Here is a 22,760-nt window from a genome sequence, read left to right as displayed (position 1 = left end):
GTTGGCCTTTTAAATTCACCTACTTAAAGCAGATAACAGCAAATGCATTTTACATAGCATGGAATGAAACAACATTACTGCTATCCTTGACCCAAATAAAAAAAACCCCAAACTTTATTCCTAAGAATTAAGGAAGGCCAGGTGAAGGGATATAATTACTTATTAAAGGACCTTCTGTGAAAAATCTGCCCCTCCTTGGAGCTGAGCTCTTATTATCATCCAGCAGAGACAGTGGTGTTTGTTGAAATCATGTAAAGTGTTTTTAAGGCTTAAATACTTTTTACTTTCAGTGGCAGGTAATTTACATGACTTCCCCATCTTCTGCCTGCTTTTGGGCCAACACAATAGCTGGTGGTCTATGCTAATCTATTCAGATACTGGAATAAATTCATGAGCAGAAAAAGTAATATAGCCTCTTAATATTTCTAAACCTGTTCTACCACCTACTTTACTTTCTTTCACAGTCTTTAATCTCTGCCAAGGTTAGACATGGCAGCAGCTAATGCTAGAGCAGCTCAGCAGCTGCAGCATGTTTTAAGCCTTGCAAGATATCTTTTTTAGAGAGGCTGCTGCTGCTTTATTACATATGTTAGTGTAATTTCTTTGATTTGATTGTGTGAAGAAAGGTAGTCCCAAACAGCGTGGAACAGCATTTTCTTGCAGCCCAGGAAGTGCTGACAGTTTCCTAGGAATGTTTTTGTGTCGTGATGTAGCTCTAGCTGGAGAGGCTAAAACACAGGAAACCTGTGGCTGGCAACACCTTCATGGAAACTTGGAATATAGCTTCCCCCCCAGGCTAAAAACTCATTCACATCTTGCACTATATTAGAGGTGCTTTTGTTGAACAGGACCAAAACAACTGTGTGGGATAAACAAGAGAAGAGAGGACAGAATAGAGCCTGAACTGCTGCACAGATTTGCCAGGAAGTTGCTCCATTGCTGAGAAGCAGAGATTTGCTGGGCTTTATTTTCCTGACCATGCATGCACAAAATCCTAGGAAAGAGACTATGAAATTGCAAATGAAATTTTCCAGTTTCCACACCTGCAAAGTGCAAAAGAAATAGAACAGAAATCCGACTCCCCTGGCACTTCCTCAGCCGTGTGGTTTCCTCCAGGCACGTTAAGGGGTGAGATCAGTGGGTGGAGCACTCAGCCCAGCTGGTGTCACAGGCATGGGCAGGATGCACACAGCATCTGCTGGCAAGGGCAGCAGCTGGAAGGGACATTCACTCCCCTCGGAGGACATGCCAGACCTCTCCATTTCCATGCTGGCTTCTAGCATGCCCATTCCTGCCTGACTACAGCCATTCCCTTGGTCATCCATATGGGCTATTTCTCCTGCTAGAGCCTAGCTGAAAAGATCACTTGGAAGCAAAGTCGCAGTATTATCAATTACGGTTCTTATATTTAAATGCTAAATGAATTAAAATTACTTTGACGGTGGAGAGGAGAAACAGAAAATAATTGAGGTCTCAATTAGGTAGGGAGGCAAAGCCTTTCAAATACTGTAAGTGGTTTTTGAGTGTTTTTGATGCTGGCTCTTAGCATGTTCAAAATAGGGGCTAAATGGAGCAGTCAGGGTGAATTATCGCACTGCAGCTTGCTGTTTGCTTGGTCTGGAGTGCTGAGCTGGGCAGGACTGGGCTTGTGTGCTGGTACAATGATTCCCTAGTGCTTCCGAGAGAGTGCATAGGCCTGATACAGCCAATGGATGTGTGTAGCACACCTGGCCAGCTGTTCCAGGTGTGCACATTGCACCTCCTAGTGCAGCTGGGCCTCTGGATGCGTGGAAACTCCTCACAAGTTTCTAGAGCACTCATTTAATGAGTTGGCAAGTGGAAAAGGACAGTATAAAGGTAATTCTTGGTATAATTCTTTTGTACTCGCTGTTTATATTTGTAATATGGATTTTGGTTGATTTTGGAGTAGTGGAAAGGACATACTTCCCCTGTCCTGGCCTTGTTTGTGGTTGAGACTGTGATACAATAACTCTTTTTTTTTAATGCTTACTGGGATTGAAGCACCCTCTGGTAAGACTTCAAATCTAGGGCTGGAAGAGAGTGTGCATAGTAAGTCCACTGAGAACAATGTTCTCCTAGCAGGATGAATATTAATGCTAAATATTTGCAAGCAGGACAAGATGATCATTTGTTGTTTTGCCTCCTTAAACATCTACGATTGCAGGAAAATATTGCTGAAAAAAAGCAGACTTAGTGGTATAATTTGGTATAAGAATTTAATTCATTAGCTTTATGTTAATGAAAGTCTAATTGAACTTCTGTAAATTGTCCCATGAGGAAATAGTGGTCATTATTATTTTTGTGTATGATAGAGGCTCGAGACAGTGAAATCTGATTTAATGGAGTCATTTACAAAGTACAATTTGAACAGAAATTCAGTTTTTTAGTTGGCTGCCCGTGGCCTAGAGGAGAACACTGAGTCATTGTTATGGGGGAAGGTGCAATACAGAAGGGTTGGTGTAGTACAGAAGACTTATTTAATACAAAATAGTAAAGTGGATGAAGAGCATAGTAGAATTCTAAAATAGTGCCAGAAAGAAATATAAGAGAGAGTTGAGAATGCTGCTGCTGGATTACCTCAGTGAGCTCTTTTACAGCCAGTTTTATCTGGTTTTCATTACTGTCCTTAAACCATAAAACTAGTTTATGCTAATCAAAATGTCAATTTCAAGTCCAGAGGGAATAATCACTATAGAACAGGATTTGAATATTGTGTAGGGAAACTGAATGATCTGGATGGGAGGAGCATGAAGAAGAGAAATTCAGAAGTATGGAGTGTGAGATTATAAACCCAGTTAGGGATAACATGGGGCATCTCTAAGTTTCTCATCAGCTGGAGATGGCTGAGGAGGGCACAGTAAAGGTGACTTCTGTGGGAGCTGTGGCAAATCATAGCTGGAATGGGATATAAAAGTCCTTGTGCTTTCCAAGAAAGGGATCAGACTGCAATGAGTACAGAGAGAACCAGATTGTTGCCCTGTGACTATAGTGGTCTTTAAGAATCAATTTTTAAAACACAGAAGTATTCTGGTTAACTTTATTTATCAGTAAGTAACAAAGTTAATGCATCCAATACATTTATATAGTCCTAAAGTTTGTCTTCATTATTCATTAAAAGATTTTATGTTTTCTGAATATGTTTTTCCTGCAGGTGCAATGTTACTGTAATAAATTACCATTTGAATGAATATTTATAATACAACTGTGCCCTCAGTGCTGCAACATATTACATTAGTCATGCTGATTCTCAGAGCTTCTATGTGTATTTTACTAATATACAATGGTATTATACTTTGTCTTACATTAACAGTTCAAGATAAATGAAGCTGTTTATTCTTTGATGGGAAAACAGTCCTCCTCTCTTGTGATTCAGAGGTATTAAGGGTGCAGTCTTCTTGACTAATAAATGGAAATAACCCTTTTTTCTGCTATTCTGGATTGATAGTCAATATTTCAGTAGTTCACTTTATAATGCCTGTGCTGCTTGCACCAGGATCCAGTAGATTGTGGTGGTTCCAGGATTGCCCTCAGCTGCCTTCCAGCCTACTGCATGTGCTGGAAATTATCAGGTAGGGTTCTACCCCATTTTCTGTAGGCTTGAGGACTTAATTATCTGAGGAGCTGTAGAGACACAGCTTTTCTCTACGTGCCACAACTAATGCATGTACAATATTTGTAAATGTATGCACAGAAATTAACGTGATGGAGAGAGCCATTGTGAACAAAAACACCTGAGAGGATGAGAGCACTTGTAGTCAGGCAGAAATGTTTCTTTTTAAAATGTGTTCGTGTATTGTATCTCTACTTGCTTTATTTTTCTTGTGCTTTGTTATACCTGTTTTCAAGACTGAGCTGTGTAATTACAAAATTCTTTTCTGTGAAGGGCCTGTGAAATGCTGATGCCCTGGGTCATTTAGGAATTAATTTTTTTCCTTAATTCTGCATACAAGTTTCTTAGTTTCTAATGATAATAAGTAAAATAATGAGAAAATAATCTCACCAAGAAAAGAACTAAAAGCCTAATTGGTGTTCTGTTTACCTGTGTCATCTATAAGATTCCGTGTATTTGAAACACTTCATTGTCATAGGTAGGACCACAGATAAACCATTTCAGATGCTGGAATGATAATTTCCCAGCTGCCTTTGTACTCCTTAGAAAAAAAGTATCACAATGGCCATGTGGTCTGGGTAATGTGATGCCTCTAAAAATAAAAGCTCACATTCAAGACTTTCCTGTGAAATTTGAAACTAAAGATGAAAACGGAATAAGTACATTGCATGTAACTACCTGCTTGCTTCCAAAGGTAAATTATTAGAAAAGATAAAATAAAGCAATTAAATTTTATAAGAGCAGATGACTTGAGATTAGGGCACAAATTATAATTATGAGTCAAGGAAGATGTAATATTTAGCAATATTTAGAAAGATCATCTTTATATTTGGATTCTCAGCATTAAAGGTACCACGTACTTTTGGAATAAAACCATATTCCTATCAGTAGGCTGATACTAAAATGTTCATTTTTTTGTTCTGTCCTTGTAAGCAAAGAGAAAGTGGATGAGAAACACAAAGGTATCAGTGTCTGTCTGTCTGCATTTTGCCTCATTACTTGGTGATCCTGTGTAGCTGCACTGAATGATGCCTCTAAATGTTCACAATTAGCATCACAGGTGGAGGGAAATCTGCCATAAATAATCTCCTAACAATATCAGAGACTGTAATTTTCCAGCTATAAACAGAATTGCTCCCATTTGGTGTGTGCTGTGATGAAGAGGAGCAGGAGACAAGCATTTAGTAGTTCATATGTTCCCTCCCACTCACAGAGCACAGTGGGAATGATGGATCACCTCCGGTGCCATCAGCTCTGCCTGAAGTAGCAAGCTAATGCAAGGTAAATTAGAGGGCCTGGGTTTGATCCAGAAATGGACCAAAAGGCATAAGGTAGCACTTAGGAATCTCTGCTGAAGGCTGCACTCCACAGAATGTGGGGACGGAGTGCCACATCCCCAAACATACCTGTCAGACGTTCAGGTTTCTTTTCTTGGTAAGCCAGAAACACCCTTATGTAATTAACAAAGCACTCAGATGGAGGTGTAGCTTCCCAGAGAAGTGAAATCTTTATTGCTTCTTTTCTTCTTCCTGGCTTCCCAGTGCTTCTGGCGTGTGGTCAGTAATCAGTGTGTATTATATCTAAATGGGATCTTTAAGGCCATCAGCTATTAAGTCTGTAATGCTTTCTTATTTTCTCAGCCTTTTGTATGAACTTGGCACCAGGGACCCCAGGTTCTTCAAAGGCATCCAGTAAAATGCCTGCCTGCAATTGCTCCCCTGGAGCTGGGGGCACTGATTATTGAGTAAGGGTGAGCTCTTTTCCAGTGCTCAGGAGCCTTTAAGATTAAACATGTGACATGTAATAAAAGCGTGGACATTCAGATAAATTTCTAGTAGAAGCTCAAGTATCCAGCTCAGAAGCCTACCCTGGTCTAGGTGCTTTCAAAACACAAAAGAAACTCGATTCCTCATGAGATAGTTTTTTACATTGTGTCACTTTTTGATAAATCTGTGTCAAAACCACACCTTTTGAAATGGCTGTTTTCATGTTGTTCCTTGTTTCATGTCTCAGCTGCTTTGATTCATTGTGTTTTGTTTCCACTGTAATTAAACTGGAATATTTATGCTGTACATCTTTCCCATGCCATTTTTGACCAAATTATCGTTACATTCATTCCTTTTTTCATTTTTTTTCTTGACTACTGTTTTTTTCCTCTGCTTGTTTTTCTTATTCTTTGACACTGATCTTTTTATCTTGCCTTCTCCTCCTCCTTTCCCCACATTGATTTCTGTCTTCCTTCTTCTATTGCCTTTGTGCAATGTATCAGATACACACATATGCATGTGCTCCTGTTGCTTATTCCATTTTATCTGCTCATCAGAGAGTAATTAACAAGATGCCAAAGAGCCTGGCAATTCAAAGAACAAAAGCACGAACAGACTATTAAGCAAAACCTCTTGCAATAATTTGCAAGATAAATAAGATGTCTTGGTTTGAGTCTAAAATTTCAAAAAAAATATTAGTCAAAGAAGAGTATTTCTGGTAGCAAAATGTTTCTTAAATGAAACTTCTCCCCCATAACTTCTGCTACAGATATCTCCCAAGGAAAACCAGCAATTCCTTTAAGCACTGCCATCTAATTAATTTTGCTATTTTCCTGTGCTCAGTTTTGTCCTCTTCAGAGTGGCACTTCATCCTTCATAATGCTGCTCTAAGCATTTCTGAAAGATGGAGAAGAGTTATAAATAACAATCCATAAACCTTTCACCAGGGAGTCTAAGCATACATTATAAACAGCGTGGTAATTCAGCTTTCAGGAAAGATACTAAATTGTGTAATCACTATTAAAGACTGTGCACTCAATAAGTAAATGGCTTCAAGTTTATGGGAGGAAATATCTCATGAAGATGTGAGTAGAGCTCTCCTCTCAGTAGGGAGCTCAAGCATATGCACAAAGCACATGCTTTTATTTTTTTTTCTCTATATCTTTCATAACTAAATGTCAAATCACAGAGGTACTGCTTACTTTTAAGATTAGGACTAAAATAGGCTACAGTGTGTACTTTTATGCTATTATAACAAGCAGATTCAAAATCAGTTATAAAGTTAATTTTAATGCTGTAGTATTCAAACACAGCTGGTGTTCCTGTTCACTCAGAGTGAATGGATTTCACTCTTCTTCAGTAATAAGCCTTTTAATGTGCTGGGATTTTAGAGTTGGGAAGCATACAGAAAGAAAATCAATTGATATTAGCATTCCAGGCTTTTCTGAAGTCTCCTTTGGCACACCAAACAACTTCTGATCCTGTGGAATGGGATTTCCTGAGTCTCCCTCAAGGTCTCTGGGTCCCCAGCGTGGCTGGTGAGGAGGTGACCGGATGGATTTACACACAGTGAGGGGCTGCTGCTCTGCATTGCTCCTACCATTTGTGTAGCTGCAGTTGCTTCCTTTCTCTCCCTTTGTTTTCCAGCTTTTGGGCATGTTGATTTTGGTTTTCATGCTGCTGCTTTCTCCTCTTCATGTTGGCCCACATGGCTTGTGTGCCCAACCTTCTGAAGCCCATCTGAGCTGGTGTGAGGTTCACTGATATCCCACTGGAGTTTGTACCACCTCATAGAGCACTTCCTTTGCATGCTTCCTCTTTGAGAGGAAGGGAAAAGTTAAGTCCTGAGGAAAAGCAAAAGAGAATTAATGAGCAACTTAATCAGCAAAATTAATTAATTAATAGTGATCACATGTGACTATATTTCTCAAATAGTAAGAGAGAGGTGACAAAGATTAAACATATGATCCAAAATTTTACATCAGCATATTTAGATTATACCATCTGTTATGGTGCTTTTTGCTCACCAGTCATTCAAGGTGTTTTATCTGTTTTGTTGGGGTTTTCTTTGTGTGAGTTTGTTGTTTTGTTTTTGTTAGTTATTATTACGATGCATTTAAAATTATGACCTCCAGCAAAAGGGAACACACAGAGAAGTTAGAAGCTATAATTCTTGTAGGAAGGTGGGAGCAGTGGTTTGCATGATAGAGCATTTTTCTCCTTGCCCACCAGTTCAGTGATGCTCACTTATCACTGGAATCAGCCTTCCTCTTCCAGCCCTGTGCTCTCCCTTGCTGACACAACCAGCTGTCTGTAATTCCCATGCCAATAACATATACTGGGGTTTTTTGTGGTTAAATGTGCCCTAGAATTATGGTGATAAACTCCAACTCACTTTCTTGATAGCGATGGGCAGGTGCATTCTTGATTGAACATGCTCGACCACCTCAGTAAACAATACCACAGCACATTTCTACACATTGTTAAATTTTAGTGCTGCCAAAGTGAAACTACTGCCAGAGTCAAGTGAAATGAGCAGGAGTGGTTTGGGTTGGTAAAGACTGAGATGCCTCGAAAAAGTTGGGATGGAGTAAAAAATACTAGCTGCAAAAGGCATTAGAATAGAGTAGAATGAATATGAGCATCAAAACTTAAACTGGAAATGTGGCTGTAGTCAAGCATAAAGCGATCTTCTTCTGAAGACTGGTTGTGTTTAGTACAAAATATTGATAAAGACTTGGTTGCCTTTCTAATAAGAGAATGTATAATTATTGCAGAGTGTTCATTATACTTAAAATGTCTCAGACAATTCACTTTAAGAGTATAAGAGAATAATTTGCTGTAAACAGTATTATTTTTTGCTCAGTTTATCTGTCTTCAGGTAGTTGGTTTGCATGATCAGTTGTTCATTGCTTCACCAGACAGGCGTGTTTGTCAAGTGTTACTGCCAAAGAATATCTGTGCTTTAGATCATGTACCAGCTGTGGGTAACTGTGTGAAGTGGTGCACATCAAGTGCCAGCTTCTCTCCACGTGCTGTCATTTCACAGCTCTGGTGTTGTGTGTTCTGCCCTCCCAGTGACAGAACAGGTACAGTGCTGGCAGTCCTGGTGATTCAGGAGCTGACCTGTGCTTGCTGCAGCACTTCTGGCCTGTTGATCTGTTGAGTGTATCTCCATTTTTATGATAACATTGGCCTTGCTTGACAGAAAGGAGAGGGAATGCTGATTCTTGCTGTGTCTCCAGATTGTCTGCTCACACTGCAGTGCAGCACTTTGAGTGACTGATCCATGCAGAGCACTGCTGATATGCTCCAGCCAGTTCACTTGATGTTTCCTCATGGGTTTGATTGGCAAGGTAGGGGAGTCCTGCCTGCCCAGGGGCTAATAGAAGGAGGAAGCAACTCTATATGCAGATTAATAAATTCAAATGTCCCTTTTCCTATGCTCTGTTCCATTTTTCTCTTGCCTCCCCACCTTCGGAATCTCACTCTGTACATAAAAAAAACCCCAAACAAAATAAAACTGAGTCCCTGAAAGGCATTAGGTCTGTGTGTGTAAGTTATAGAACATATTCACGGATGTTTTCTTTCATAATGACTTCAGGAAGCTCTGTTTATCTTGCCCACCACCCGTGGAGTGGCAGAGCCGTGTGAGTGTGGGTGTCCCCAGCCCTCTGTGGACACGGGGCACACGAGCTGTGCTCAGGCACTGTTTCCACAGGGCATCCTGGGCTCATGGAAACAGATTAAGGGGAATACGACCCTTGCCACGACCAACACTATTTCATAAAACAAGTCTGTGTCCCCTGCTGGCGTTCAGGAGCAAAGTAACCAGTAGGACTGAAGGTGGACCCCTGTAGGAATAAGGAAATCTATTCATTGAGGGCAGAATTGTGATCCTATATATTTCGGGAAATGCAATCCATAAGCCTCATTTTGCAGTATTTTATCATAAACAGTCCTGTGTAAACTAATTAATCTCCACAAGGATGACTGGGGGGCTCCTAAGATATATATATTCTTTCTACATGCTGTTGCCTGGAGATAATATTCAGGGTCTGCCTTGCTGAACAGATACGGATGGGTATTTTGGGGCATCAGTGTATGTCTGGTTTGATTTTTTGAGAATTATTTATCATTGTAAGTAGAATACTGGTGCAAGAGATATAGGTCTGGCTTTTCCAGCTCTGCTTTGTTTTCAAAATAATAAAACAAGTAACTTGAGGGAAATATAGTGAATATGTCCTTTTTCAAAAGTTCACATTGAAAGATAATTCTACATTTTCTGAAGCTGCATTCAGTATATTGTTGTATCTTTATCAAGATGCAATTAAATCAACACTTAACCATCTATGGATTAATGAACTAAATGAGTAAAAGCTGTATGGACCGAATTGATTATTTACCTTTGAGATTTATTTCTGTGGTATTTATTAAAATCTACAACATAATGGCCTGCAGTGAAATGAGCAGTATTGCTGTAAAGCTTTTCATCTCTCTTCTGACTATTGAGAGTCTGAACCTTTTCATTACTGTGTGATGGGATGTGTGTTCACATCAAAGATTACAAATAATCATGATAGCTATAATTATCCTTTTTGGTTCCTTCTGGATTTTTGTTGTTTGGGGGTTTTTGTATCAATTTAAGGAGAAATTACTTCCCCTGTGTTGGATATATAGATTTGATGCTGAATATTGGTGAAAAAAATGAAAAATTCATCAAGAAGAACTTATTGTTGCTTGATATCTTTTATGTTTTGGTAACAGTAAGTGTCAGGTTCAAAGCTTCACCAGGGCACAGAGAAGGAAAAGGCAGTGAGGGTGCTTGATCCAAAAGCTGTAAAAAGGACAAACTTTGGATCAAACACAGCACGGCAATCTTAGCGTGTTTCTCTCATCTCAGGTAATAATCCTTGCTTGTCTGCATCATGTTTAACAAGTGCTTGTCTGGGAAGGATAAAAGCTGGAGTAGTCCTGGGTGGATGGGAGGGAAGCTCCCAGAGATTGAATATTGGGACACTCACACTGGAGACAGAGGGAAAGCTTATAGCTGAAAAAAAACCAGGAATTAATTCTAGCCAGTAAGAGCTGCTGCTTGCATTTTGGCCTTGAAAGATGTTCTGTATCCAATAATCTGTTGTTTTTAACTACTCTGTTGAGCCTAATAGATTTTAATGCTCCTTTTAAGCCTTGCGTCCTTAAACCTCCCAAGTTAAGCAACTGTAATGCTTTTCTATTAAAGGCAGTTTTACATAAAATATTTTGTACTTCTGTAATGCAGAATTAAGGAATGCCTTACAACCAAAAGGATTTGAAGATACGTGGGAAAGTATTTTGAAATGTAATAAATGTCTGAGATTTCTTGCACTTACAGTTTTTTACACAGCTGTAAGATGGGGGAGAAGTAGAAATGAGAGGTCATGAGTTTTCCATCATGTAAAGCTGGTGGCCATGAAAAAAATGCACAATAATAATAATAATTAGCTTGTCACCTAATATGCTGTCTTTGAATTGTTCAAGATGGTAAGATGATTCATATACTCATTAAAATACATTTTAAAAGAAGGTGAAAGGGCAAATGATTTCTGTAAATGGGAAATAATACATAGAAAAAAGACTGATGTAGAGGAGAATTTAACTGTCTCTTATTCCTTAGTAATTTATTCTATAACTTGTAAGAGTACCTTTAAATCACTGAACTTTTAAAGTAGTAGTAAAATATATTTCCATCTATTTTTACCTATTTTATTATGCATTGATATATCACCGTTTGTCTTTGGGTGTGAAAACCTTGAGTAGCTTTCACATAGCATCAGGTAGGGGCTGGTAAGGAGCCATAAATAGCTTTATATTCCTTTTCTCTAAAGGTTGACATTTATGTTAGTGAGAACATAACCTGCAATTCCATAGGCATTAATAGCTGTGGTGTTGGAAGACATGTGCCAGTCTGATATTATCCTGACTAACAGGATTTTCTCTACTTTGAATCTGCATAATGAGATACATGAGATCTACTCGGTAAGGTTAAGTGTAATGAGTTATCAATCATGTTAGCACCTATCACTGTTATTGTTAAAGGGTTTTTTGAGTGTTTTGTGGAATGAATAGATGTGGCTTTAGTTCCTGGAAAAGTTATTAAGACTTAAAAAAAAAAATCATCCAAGATCAGTGACTGCACTATTATTCTTTCTCCAGATACTGCACTTAACTTTAACCTGAGTTTCCAACACATGTAGTTTTGTCTCTGAAATTCAGTCTTTGTGTTATTTTTGTATATTGCAAATCTGGCGTGATCCACACACCCTTCTTCACAGATGTCTCCAGATGTCTCCAGATGCTTTTCAGTGCTTTGGAGAGACCATTGATCAACCCTGCACTGGTTTTTTTTTCAAATTGTCTTGTCCTACTCCATGGGGGTGCTCTAGAAGCTTATTTATGTGTGATGGAGCAAGAGGACCATAAACTCTGTGGTAAATGAAGGCAGGCTGACTGGGTAGGACTCAGCATGTGGAAAGTATTTGCTGCAGGTCATTTATCTCTGTGTCACCAAGTGATATGGAAGCTGACAGTCCACTGTTGTGAAATCTGTTGGTAAACACAGGATGGGCCAAGAGGAACAGAGCCTGAAGAGGAGAAAAAAAAGTCTTTAATGGGAGGGTTTGAAGCCTAGATCTGCTCAAAGTGTGTCACCCAGTCAATACACAGAATGGCATTTTGTGAGCTGGGAGAGGAGTGTGTCTTTTGCACTGAGAAAAGCCATGTGGCAAAATGTATTGTCAACTTAAGCCAGGAGGAATGGAAGGAAAACACTAGTGTACCACTTGATTATAGAAAGCAAGGCTCGTGGGAAGAGTTCAAGGAAGGGCACTGAAAGAGAAACAGTATGCATGCTCTCAAAAAATATAAATACCCAGAGAGGGTAGAAATAGCAGCCAGTTTTACTTCCTGTGGGAGAATGGCTTTATTGAAGAATATCTGTATTATTAGAGAAGATCATGTGGAGAATATTGATTAGATGATTCAGAAGTGAGTAGCCAAATGAACTATTGTCCCAGACCTTGAGGACAGAAACCATGTTTCTTTGGAATATAGCACAAGGTGATTTTAAAAAGGTAATGGACAGATTTTAGTTTCTGTGTTGCTGGAAAATAATAGAACAAGGTACAGTTATTTATACTGATGAAGCTTCCAAGACACAAGCAAAAATAACACCATAAATAAGATCTTGTAATTGATAAAACTGTAGCAATTTCTAGAACTGCAGCATGGAAAATCCACATCAGGTCAGGTGAAATGGATACATGACTTTACACCCAAAACCAAATCAACCCCAAAAGTTTCTGCTGTACCCACAGATATATCACAATCTGCTGTGGTGTGTTGAGAGAAATATAAAGATATATATTACATCCTGTAGTTCTCATTTCAGAAAAATCATCCTTTTCTGTATCCAGTAAAGAAGAAACGTGGCAATTGTGCAATCTCTTGAGAAACTGCTGTCGTGTTTGTAAGGGAAGCCTTCTATTATAGATACACTGCTAAAATATGAAGGTACTGTGAAGAAAAATAATTCAAAATGCATGAGGTTAAATTTGTTCTTGTCAAACATATGGCATGTAAGTAGAAACATGACAAGCAAAAGTACTGACGCTTCTGACTGTCCAGGAACATCCCCTTAGGGCACAAACACAGCACTGTGTCATATCTGCAGGGAATCCCTCCCAGATTCCTGTGGGGAGGAGTGATGCGTGCCAGATGGTAGAACCTGGCAATTTGTTTGCCTTCAGCCCTGTGTGTGCTGTGTTAACACCCTGTGCCAGGAGAAGGACCAAGGGGGCAACTGCTCCTCTGCCGTGGTCTGGCTGTGCCATGCCTGGGCTTCACTCAGCCTGGGGCTGGGAGAGGGGCAAGAAGCTGACTCGGAGTGGGAAGAGGATGGAGGCAGGAGAGGAGGAGATTCAGAGAGGGACAGGGGATGATGTTATGCTAGCCAGCCTCAGAAGTGAAGACGTTATGTCTTGTACATCCACAGAAATAATTTCTTGGTCTGCTAAGCTCAGGCAGTCTGAAAGTTACTGAAGTACAAAGGAAAATCTGAGAAAAAATGTCCTACCCTTTATAGGCACAGTGGGGGTAAGATCTTTGTTTTTGAACCATATTCTGTTTTCCCCTGAGAGAAATAAGTTTTCTCCATGTGCAGTTACACGCTGTAGTTGGCTATTTTCCTGCTCAATAAAAACCTTGCTGTAGCTCCTGCAAGCAAGGATTGCCTCAAAGAAACAGCTGGCAGGGAGCCACGTCCTTCCACAGCAATTGCATGGCCAAGGGTCAGCTACAGCCTTTCCCTCTGCTGCTGGACTTGCAGTTGGCAAACACCAGCTTGGAAACCAACAGGGTTTATTGCTTTGGTTATTGTTGCAATGTCTTGGCTTTGGGAAGCCAAAACTTTACAAAATGGCAGCTTGAGGGTTATGTGCATGTAGTTTCAGAAGATGGAAGAGTTTAATATACATATAATTTCCATCTAGGATCTCAGCAAAAAGTCAAAAACCTGACAAGAGAAATGAAGATCTTGAATTTACTCATAATCTTTCTAATATTTGATGTCTTATTTACTTTGTGAACCAAGATCATCAGAACCCTCAAAGTTGTCCAAGATGTGCTTCTCCTCGGACAAATGGTCCTGTTGCTCCTATCATTAGCAGGCAGATGGCAGGTGATCAAGATTTCATTATCAAAACACCAATTTTCTTTTGAGGTGAATAGATGACCATCTGTTCCTAACACTGTACCTAAGGGAGCCTATGACTCTGGCTTGGTTGATTACAAAATAGAATAAGAACCTTGTCTTAATTAATATACATATTGCATTCAATATATGTTAATAAAATTTTGCTGGCATTTTCAAAGAGTTGAGGAAAAACTAAATATGAAGTGAATTTTATCTTAAAGGTGATAATTTTGGGAAGTCTGAAGAAAACGCTGTTGTTTCTGAGCTTTTCCTGTTAAGCTTAGAGGATTCCTCTTTTCTACAACAGAGGTAGGATACAAAACATGAAAAGGTTGATGAATTTTTTATTTATAAGAGTACTGAGAATTTCAGATCTGAATTTTGAAATCCTTCCTTTGGAAGAAACTTTAATTTCCTTGTCACAAAGTTCTGTCTGATAGTGAAATGAGTGCATCTAATTTAAATACTCAAAGTACAAATTTCTGTAGCTTACAGGTGTGTGGCAGAGTTTGGTCTTTGCAAGTTTGGGATAAGGAAACGTGTTTCTTATTTAATTTATTTTTTAAAAACTGAAGTATATGTAATAAAATCCACCTGTATTAATTATCCTTTTTAAACAAACTGTCAATAAATCTAACTAGGGAGGAAAAGAAGTCTGTGGTATTGCTCCCCATGAGTTTTGTGACCTGGAGCAGCTGTACAGAGGAAATGAGCATTCCCACTGCTGACCAGACAAGCAAGTCTCAGCTATTATAAATTCTGTTAAGCAGCAGCCACTTAGATAATCAATATGCATATGCACATGGGTCATAATTTTGGCATCTCTGGAATGGTAGGAGTGTCCCTGTCCCTGGGAGCATGGCAGGGAGTTGGAGTTAAGGAATTAAGACAAAAAACCTCTGTAGAAACTCCCTTAACTCCCATTCTCTCATATTAATGAAGTGAAGTTACAAGGAAATAATTGCTCAACAGAAGAAAATGGAAAGAAATTTCAATGGCATTTGTATTTTAAAACTGAAAATATTACTGGGTTGATTAAAAGTTGTGTTTGGTTTCCCTTATCTAATCCTTTCAATTTGTATAAAATGTTCTCAGTGCTGTGGTTTTGTGTTCCTCAATATTTTTATTACTTCCAGTTAAAATTTTTATCTCTTTTAGTATATGTAAATTAGTTTCAAAAAAACCTCCAAATACTAAAGCAAATAACCAAATCCCCGTGATAATTCTGAAATAGTGACCAAATGTCTATGCACAAAAGCAGTGCAATTTGTGCTATCCATCTATAAGCTGGACTAGTGAAAAGGTAGTAATAATAACTTACATAGCTTAGCACAAAATTCATCTGCAGCTGGCTTTACAAATCACTGTAAGATGGAAACCTTAAGTCAGGAATTACTTAGAAACCTGAAATAAAATAATGTGTCTGTATTCAGACACTTAACTGACATAATAATGATTTCCATATGTGCAGGTGGTTAGGACTTGACAGCAAGTAGTAGGTATATGATTGTCTTGGTGATGGAACCAGGGTTTGTGTATCAAAATTCATTAAAGCTATGGTATTTTAAAAACTTGAGGGTATGAAAAAGTTATTTCCTACAGAACATTTGAAATTGCTTTCTAAAAAAAATAACTTTATGGGTCAAATAAATATTAGTGGCAAAATAACAAGTTCTTAATTTTGATCAAAGTTCCCTTGATGTGAATCCTAAATCACTGGGTCAGAACAATATGAGGAAGTCATGTAAGTCAGCTTTGCTAAGTCAACTTGCTTAGTCAGTCTGTGTGATGTCGATAAAGTGGATGTGAGCATTAATTTTCGTTTGTGATTTTCTCCTTTTCCGTGTTGTCACAGAACTTTGTTGGTGATTGTTGCCTCAGGCAGTGCCTGGGAAAATGGTTCTTCAGTGGGATGCAGGAAACATATGCCAGACTGGTTTTGCCTTTCTTCTGCAGAGTTATTCTCTTGGCATGTGACACACATAGAACAACTGGGTTCATTTTATGATGTGCACAGCAATTAGAATCTAAACACGGTGTGCTTTCAGTAAGGGAAGAATAATATTTATTAATTTTATACTAAGGTTGGGTGTTGCTTGCAAACAGAGAACCATGAATGGCTTCTAATGTACCTTGTAGGTAGCTATTTTGCAGTGTTTAGCAGTGAATCCTTGCTCACCAAAATTGGTGTAGGCTGTCACCCCTCCAGTGCTGCCATCAGCAGAAGCTGTCTGTGTGTCCTCCAGGCTGACTTCAATTAACTCATGCCTCTGACACAGGGCATGTGTTGGTTTAAAGCAGTGTTTGCAGCCATGTGTCATGTCAATCCAGAATGCATCCCCAGCTGCTGGAGGTGCTCCTGGCTCTCCCCACAGGGGCTCCTTGTGCTCTCTGCTCCCATATTCTCTGTGCTCTAAAAGGAGCAGAACTCGCTGAGCTCAGCAGAGAGGGAGAAACAAGAAACAATTTTCTTTTCAAATGATTCATTAGTAATTGTTTCCCTGTGTAAGCATCTCAGAGTGTCTTGGCAATAGAACTGAAAAGCAGCTTACCTGCAAAAGAGAGATTGTCATCGGCTTTGCCAGGTGGAGTGAGCTAAAAATGACAGTTCCCTCAGCTGCCAGCTCCAGATATTGTTATTCAGTGGAAAATGAGTTTAAAAATGCAGATGAAATTCTGCCTTTGCTACCTTCAAAATAAATCATATACAATATTAACTCACAAGGGACAGAAATAATTCATTTGAGATCTATTTTGCATTTCTGTATTGAACTTAATACATTTTCTTATCAAAGGTTGCCTTGCTGTCTAATAAGTCAGCTAATTTTGGAAGAAAGGCTGAGCTTCAGGAAAATTACAATGATCAAGGGCTTTAGAGTGCTTTAAGGCTTTAGTGAGAAATAAGATTGTAAGAGTAGGCTTGGGTAATACTCTAAAATTCAGGAAGTTCACAATTTCAGTGACACATTATATAGTGCTAGCACAGTATGTGAAGTACATGATGTGTGTTAGGAACACTGTCCTCATACTTGAGGCCATGGCAATCTGAGGGCACTTCTCTTTAGGTTTCTGACAATAAAAATCTTATTATATTTCCATCTGAAAAGCATAGTCATTTTTTGATGACAGTCCTAGTTGGCTAGTTATTCTAGATTAAATCTAAATTTTATTCTGATCATTTTTACCCAAGCCGTAAAGCTCTAAATATCTTTCACAGGTCTTATTTTTATAAAAGGTTCAAATTTTCTGTTTTTTTTTCTAAATATTTGAAATAGAAGCATGAAGCAATTGCATTGAGGCAACCTGGCTTAGAGATTGTAATAATTACTCAAAGGACTAATGAACTAGAAAAGCCAAATGCTCCCTGTGAGTGGAGCCACAGGTGTCACTGGGAATTTGACACAGAGCAACAGGAAGTGCCAGAGAGAATGGAGACAGACTTTTTTCTGTTTACTGGAACAATAGTCTAATTATTTGGAAATCACACAGGAAAAGCTCTTGTTCAGGTTTCCCTGAAATTTTTGGAGCAAGAGATAGGGATCAAGCTAAGTTTAAGTTCCTTAAACCCGACACAAAACGACAAAAGAAATCTAACAAATCACAGACACCTGGTTCATATCTGTTTGTCAAGATTCCTTTGCATCCTTTCAGTCAGGCATTTAACATACAGATTTCTCAGTATTTCTTCACTTACTAGGCAAAATATGGTTTGCTTCTTTTCAAAAAATCCCTTAATTTCAGGCAGACTTCTGTACTTTCAAATATGAAGTTTTAAATTCCTTTAAATCTGATTCTATTGATAAACTGCACTGCCAAGTGCTTCTTTTCTTCTGGTACCTCACAGTTTGGCCAGGAACTTCACCTGGGAATCTGTATATTCTGGATTTTTTTTAAATGCAATTTGGCATTTCCTGTATAAAAATGGAAAATATTTAGATTAAAACTCATGCTCTCTTTTTTACTGCAATGCTGTTGTATAATTTGATTTTTAGATTGTCATATTCTGTATATTAGGGATACTTCTAAATATTATTTTATAACTAAGGAGTAGATTGAAGCTGGGATACAGCCACTTACAAAACTACTAGAGATGTGAATATTATACACTGGAAGAGTTTGCAACTTTGCTTTATTGAATAAGTGCCCATCACTTATGCATGGGCTAGAATTAAGAGATAATGCTCCCTACAGGAATTACTCAAATGGGAGACTTAGCACAATTTGAAATTATCCTAGAACTGAAGAACTTAGGGAGTAATACCCTAGATGTAATTAGTATGATCATAAATTAAAATATTCCAGCTCTTCAGATATAAAAAGTCAGGCAAAAGCATTAGTGGAAATGCATAGTCAAGGGATGCAATAATCCTTATCCTTGTGTACAGCTTGGATGTAACAAGACCTAAAGAAATGAATGGAAATCACTCCTTAAGGTTTCTTTGTGATTTGTAATTTTATGGTCTAGGGACTTGAGGGAAAAAATGGAAAATGATTTTTAGTGGACTATCGGAGAAATTTTTAAATTATATTTTACTCTTTCAAGTTTCTTTTGGCAAAGATATTTTCAAATCCTCTGTTAAATATTTGAAGCAAGTAAATAATTTAAGTGATGAGCAACTCAGAAGAAACTTTTTTTAAGTTTTCTTGCAGAATTTGGTTGTGTTTTTTTTGTAGAGAATCTTTATTCTTGGAAACTGAACTATTTAAAAGAGGCTTAAGTGTTTTGATTATTACAGTATCATTGACAGTTTTTAAATAAGTAATTTTTCTTATTAATAGTACTGATTTTTTTCTTTTTGCTGCAAAATCAACAACATAAATCTGAAATGCATTAATAGTATAAATTTAATGATGAAATTAATAAAACATTCTAAATTTAAATGCAAATATGTAAAATCTAAAGGAAATAATTTTTTGTGGTCTTGGTAAAAAAACCCAAAAACATTGTTGGGTTGGAAGGGGTGCTTGGCTGCATCCATGGATTTTAAACTGCAAAATTGCTGAAAACTGACCAAATAGCTTTGAATTCTTTATTAATATTGAGCTTCTTATTTCAGCTGGATTTTTCTGCTCACTGAAATGTATGTTTTCTTTGTGTTTTCCATGGCTTTAATTTGGTGCATTTTATGAAAATGATCTTAAATACACTGGCTACCTTCTCTGTGAATAAGATAAAATTGCTATAGGTAGGAGTGGTTTTTTTGTTGCTAGTGTCCATTAACACCTCCAAAAATATCATGTAATGGATTCTGCAACAGCCAAGAATCAACAAGGAAAATAAAACCCAGTGCAATGTTTATAATCTAATTTCTGAAAAGCAACCATAAACTTTTCAATCCACGTATTGGAGTTTTCCTTGTATTATATATAATGTGCTAAAATCTGCTTTCTAGGGTTTCCCAGCTGATGATTGTTATACACACACACCCCTTTCATTCCTTTTACTCAAAACAGACACTGATCAGATATGGAAATGTTGGAAATAAGACATTTTACGTAATACTTCAGGATGAAGGGTTTAATTGTACCTAAGCAAAGATTCCTGACGTGTAATACAACCTCTCATGTCTCTTTTGCAGCCATTTTTTAGTCTCTCAAAAGTCTTATGTATCTCTGATTTTATTTTATTTTTTTTGTTTGTTTTTCATTTTCAAGAAATCTTTGCTGCTATGAAGGAAACGACAGCTGCTTCTGCACATGTCCTGCAGAAAATTGGGATGAGATGTACTCCAAGTGCTTGATGCAAACTATTTGTGTCTTAAGTTGCAGGGCACTCCAGTGCCATGGCTTAGTGACTGCAAAGGGGCACCTTTCCATGGCCATGGGGACACCTGGGATGTGGAGGTGCATTCACCTGAGCGTGGCTCACATTCCCACCGTGGTAGTGCCTGGTGCCAAGGACAGGGCTGGAACCCTCTCCAGGGGAAGCTGCCGTGGCTGGGCTCCTCCTGCTCTGCTGCAGCTTCAAGGCAGAAGGGTTGTGAAAGCAAACCCCAGCAGGGAAAGAGGCAGCAGAGCTGCTGATGTGCAGCTGATTCCTTCCTTCTGTCTCTTGTTTTGTTCATTCTCTATTGCTTTATTTGGCATGTGCAGCACTGAAGCACATGGAGTACATTATCAGGCCAGGCATGATTGCACCAGGTACTGGGATGGGAATAGCAGTTGCTGTTGCAAACCTCAAACATCTGTTCCTGGCCCTTCCAGGGATGGAGTATCCCAGATGTGTATGCTAATTTACTGTATTGTTTCTTACCATCTGAACACCAGGATAGGGTTCTATTTTCCTTTCACGATTTCAAAGCCAATCAATATTTTAAAACATTACTGGGAGCTATCTTGATCTTTTTGCAAGTGGCAATATTTTTTCCATTAGCATTTCTGAGAATCAGCTGGCATAGTTGTAACAGAATGCAGCACTACTTTCTCAGGCCAAAGGATAGTGCAAGTGATTTAAAATCCACCTTCCATTGCTAACTTTTGGATGAACTGAAGCAGTGTAATCAATAGCTTCTTCTCACTATGAACCATTGAGGGCAAATTTTCCAAGCCAAGTGTGAGATTTGGGTGCATGTATATAATAATTCCAGGTACAGGTGGTGCTGTGGCAGAAATTGTGCTCGAGAGTGCTTTGCCTACTGCTTGATGTAAAAATAGTGTAAACGGGAACATCATTTAAAGCTGATACTCTCTCCTCTAGCTATGCTCTCACACCCAAGGTCATTACCTCAAAAAATTACTAAGTGAAGCCTTTAGGTGCTAGCATACCAGCTGGAGTCAGTCAAACTACTACCCAAGTGTGGAATTTGATCCTAAACATGAAAGTGGACACGTCTTCCTCCTTGTGTTTTGTGTCCTCTTGCTCCCCAGAGCGTTGCTGTCAGGTGCTCACAGCGACAGTACCAGCACCAGGTAGCAGCACCTACACTGAATTTGGAAGAACAGGTTTTAGCAGTGACTCTTGTGGCCATGAACCAGTGTTTCAGGACAGTCCATGTGGGAATTTGGCCTGGGCTGATGGGGAACCCAGTGCATGCAGTGTCCAGCCTGAGTTTTGGAGTCTCTTGGTGATTTCTTTCAGAGACTCTGTGTGTCTCTGATAGTGGCACTGGAATTTGCTGGGGAATTGGGTGCCCTTCCCCCACTTCCAGGGTGATCTCCAGTGCAAGCAGTGTAGTCCAAATCCAGTGTTTTATGCTAATACAGGTGGAATAAATCTATTCTTCTGTAAGTGAATGAGGACAATAACCTGTTTTATGATTCTAAGTTTTGTTTCCATCTCATTCTTATGGGATCCATGTGTCTACCTGGAACAAACCTTAATAATGTGAGGTCATCTTCTCCTGTTCTCAGTTTGGACTGTCAAAGGTCCTCTATAGTGATAAACAAAAAAATCTTGCTGAGCATGAAGTAAAAACTGAATATCTAGGGAAAGAATTTTGGATTCATACATTTGTTAATACTGCATTAGAAAGTTGTATTTAGTTTTCATTTTTTTCTGTTTGTTTTGTTTTTTATAAGGTGTTTTAAAAGTATTATCCATGATAAATAAAATATTAGCATTCTCTTTTTATCCTCTTTGTTGAAATATTTATAGGTAATCTTACTCATAGTGAATTTCAATTAAAATTTAATTATCTTTGTGCAACCAAGGCAACCATATTGATTAACATAGCAGGCTGGCATCTCAGGATTTCACTGTAATAAAATCCGTATCTTTACAGCAATCCACTTAGTATTGTATGTATTTTGTTATTTATTAAATTGTAAATGTGAGACTTAAGTGACATTGCAGAGCAGTTAAAGTGAGCAGCAAACTGACAGTAACACTGGTGCTCTCTGACAGTTCCAGAAGAAATCTGAGGCAATTTAGCCACTGTAATTCCCTTGGCTTCAGAGCCCTGGACCCTGGGGTTCTGTGTGGTGCATCTGTAGATTGTGCAGTATGAGACATTAAAATAATTGTGGTGGTTGTTAAAACCAGTTCTAAATTGGATCCAAGCAATGTGTAGTAAGCCTGTTCCACGTGAAGCCATGCTGGCTTTTGGTTCTGTAGCTGGTAACTGTGGCCACCAGTCCCTGGGAATGTGGGAAACTCTGGAGTCTAAGGATTCCAATAACTAATCCAGATCTTGTGTGCAGAAATGGTTTAATTAACTCACTGCATTTATTGACTGCAAATTATTTCCCTTCTTCATGACGACAGAGATGCATACAGACACATATTATAACCTTTTTTTATTTCAGATGTACCCTGGCATAGGGTTACCTTTGGACAAAGCACTTTAGTACATGCCTAGCTAACCACAGGAGTTATTCCCATTAACATCAGTGCCTCTGCTAATAAAAATAAAGTTAGACAAGGGGCTATGTGCTTCTCCAGGCTGCCTTAGCTTTTTGTAGTGTTACCTAGTCTGAGTCCTATAGTGTGCTGTAACTTCATTCATGGCAGATAATGTGCTGAAAGAATTACAAGAGCTGTTGTATTTGCTAGTGGTGCCAGGGACATAATTCCTAGAGCACAGGAAGATGTTGCATTGTTCCATGCCAACAGTAAATATTTCTGTCTGTTTTAAATGGAGAAATGTCCCTACTCTGTGACTACTTGCATATGCATAATTGCTTCTAATTTCTA

Source organism: Sturnus vulgaris, chromosome 7 (assembly GCF_052056855.1).
Source record: "Sturnus vulgaris isolate bStuVul1 chromosome 7, bStuVul1.hap1, whole genome shotgun sequence".
Classification (NCBI taxonomy): Eukaryota; Metazoa; Chordata; class Aves; order Passeriformes; family Sturnidae; genus Sturnus; species Sturnus vulgaris.
The sequence above is the reverse complement of the archived record's forward strand: the minus strand, read 5'-3'. Positions refer to the sequence as shown.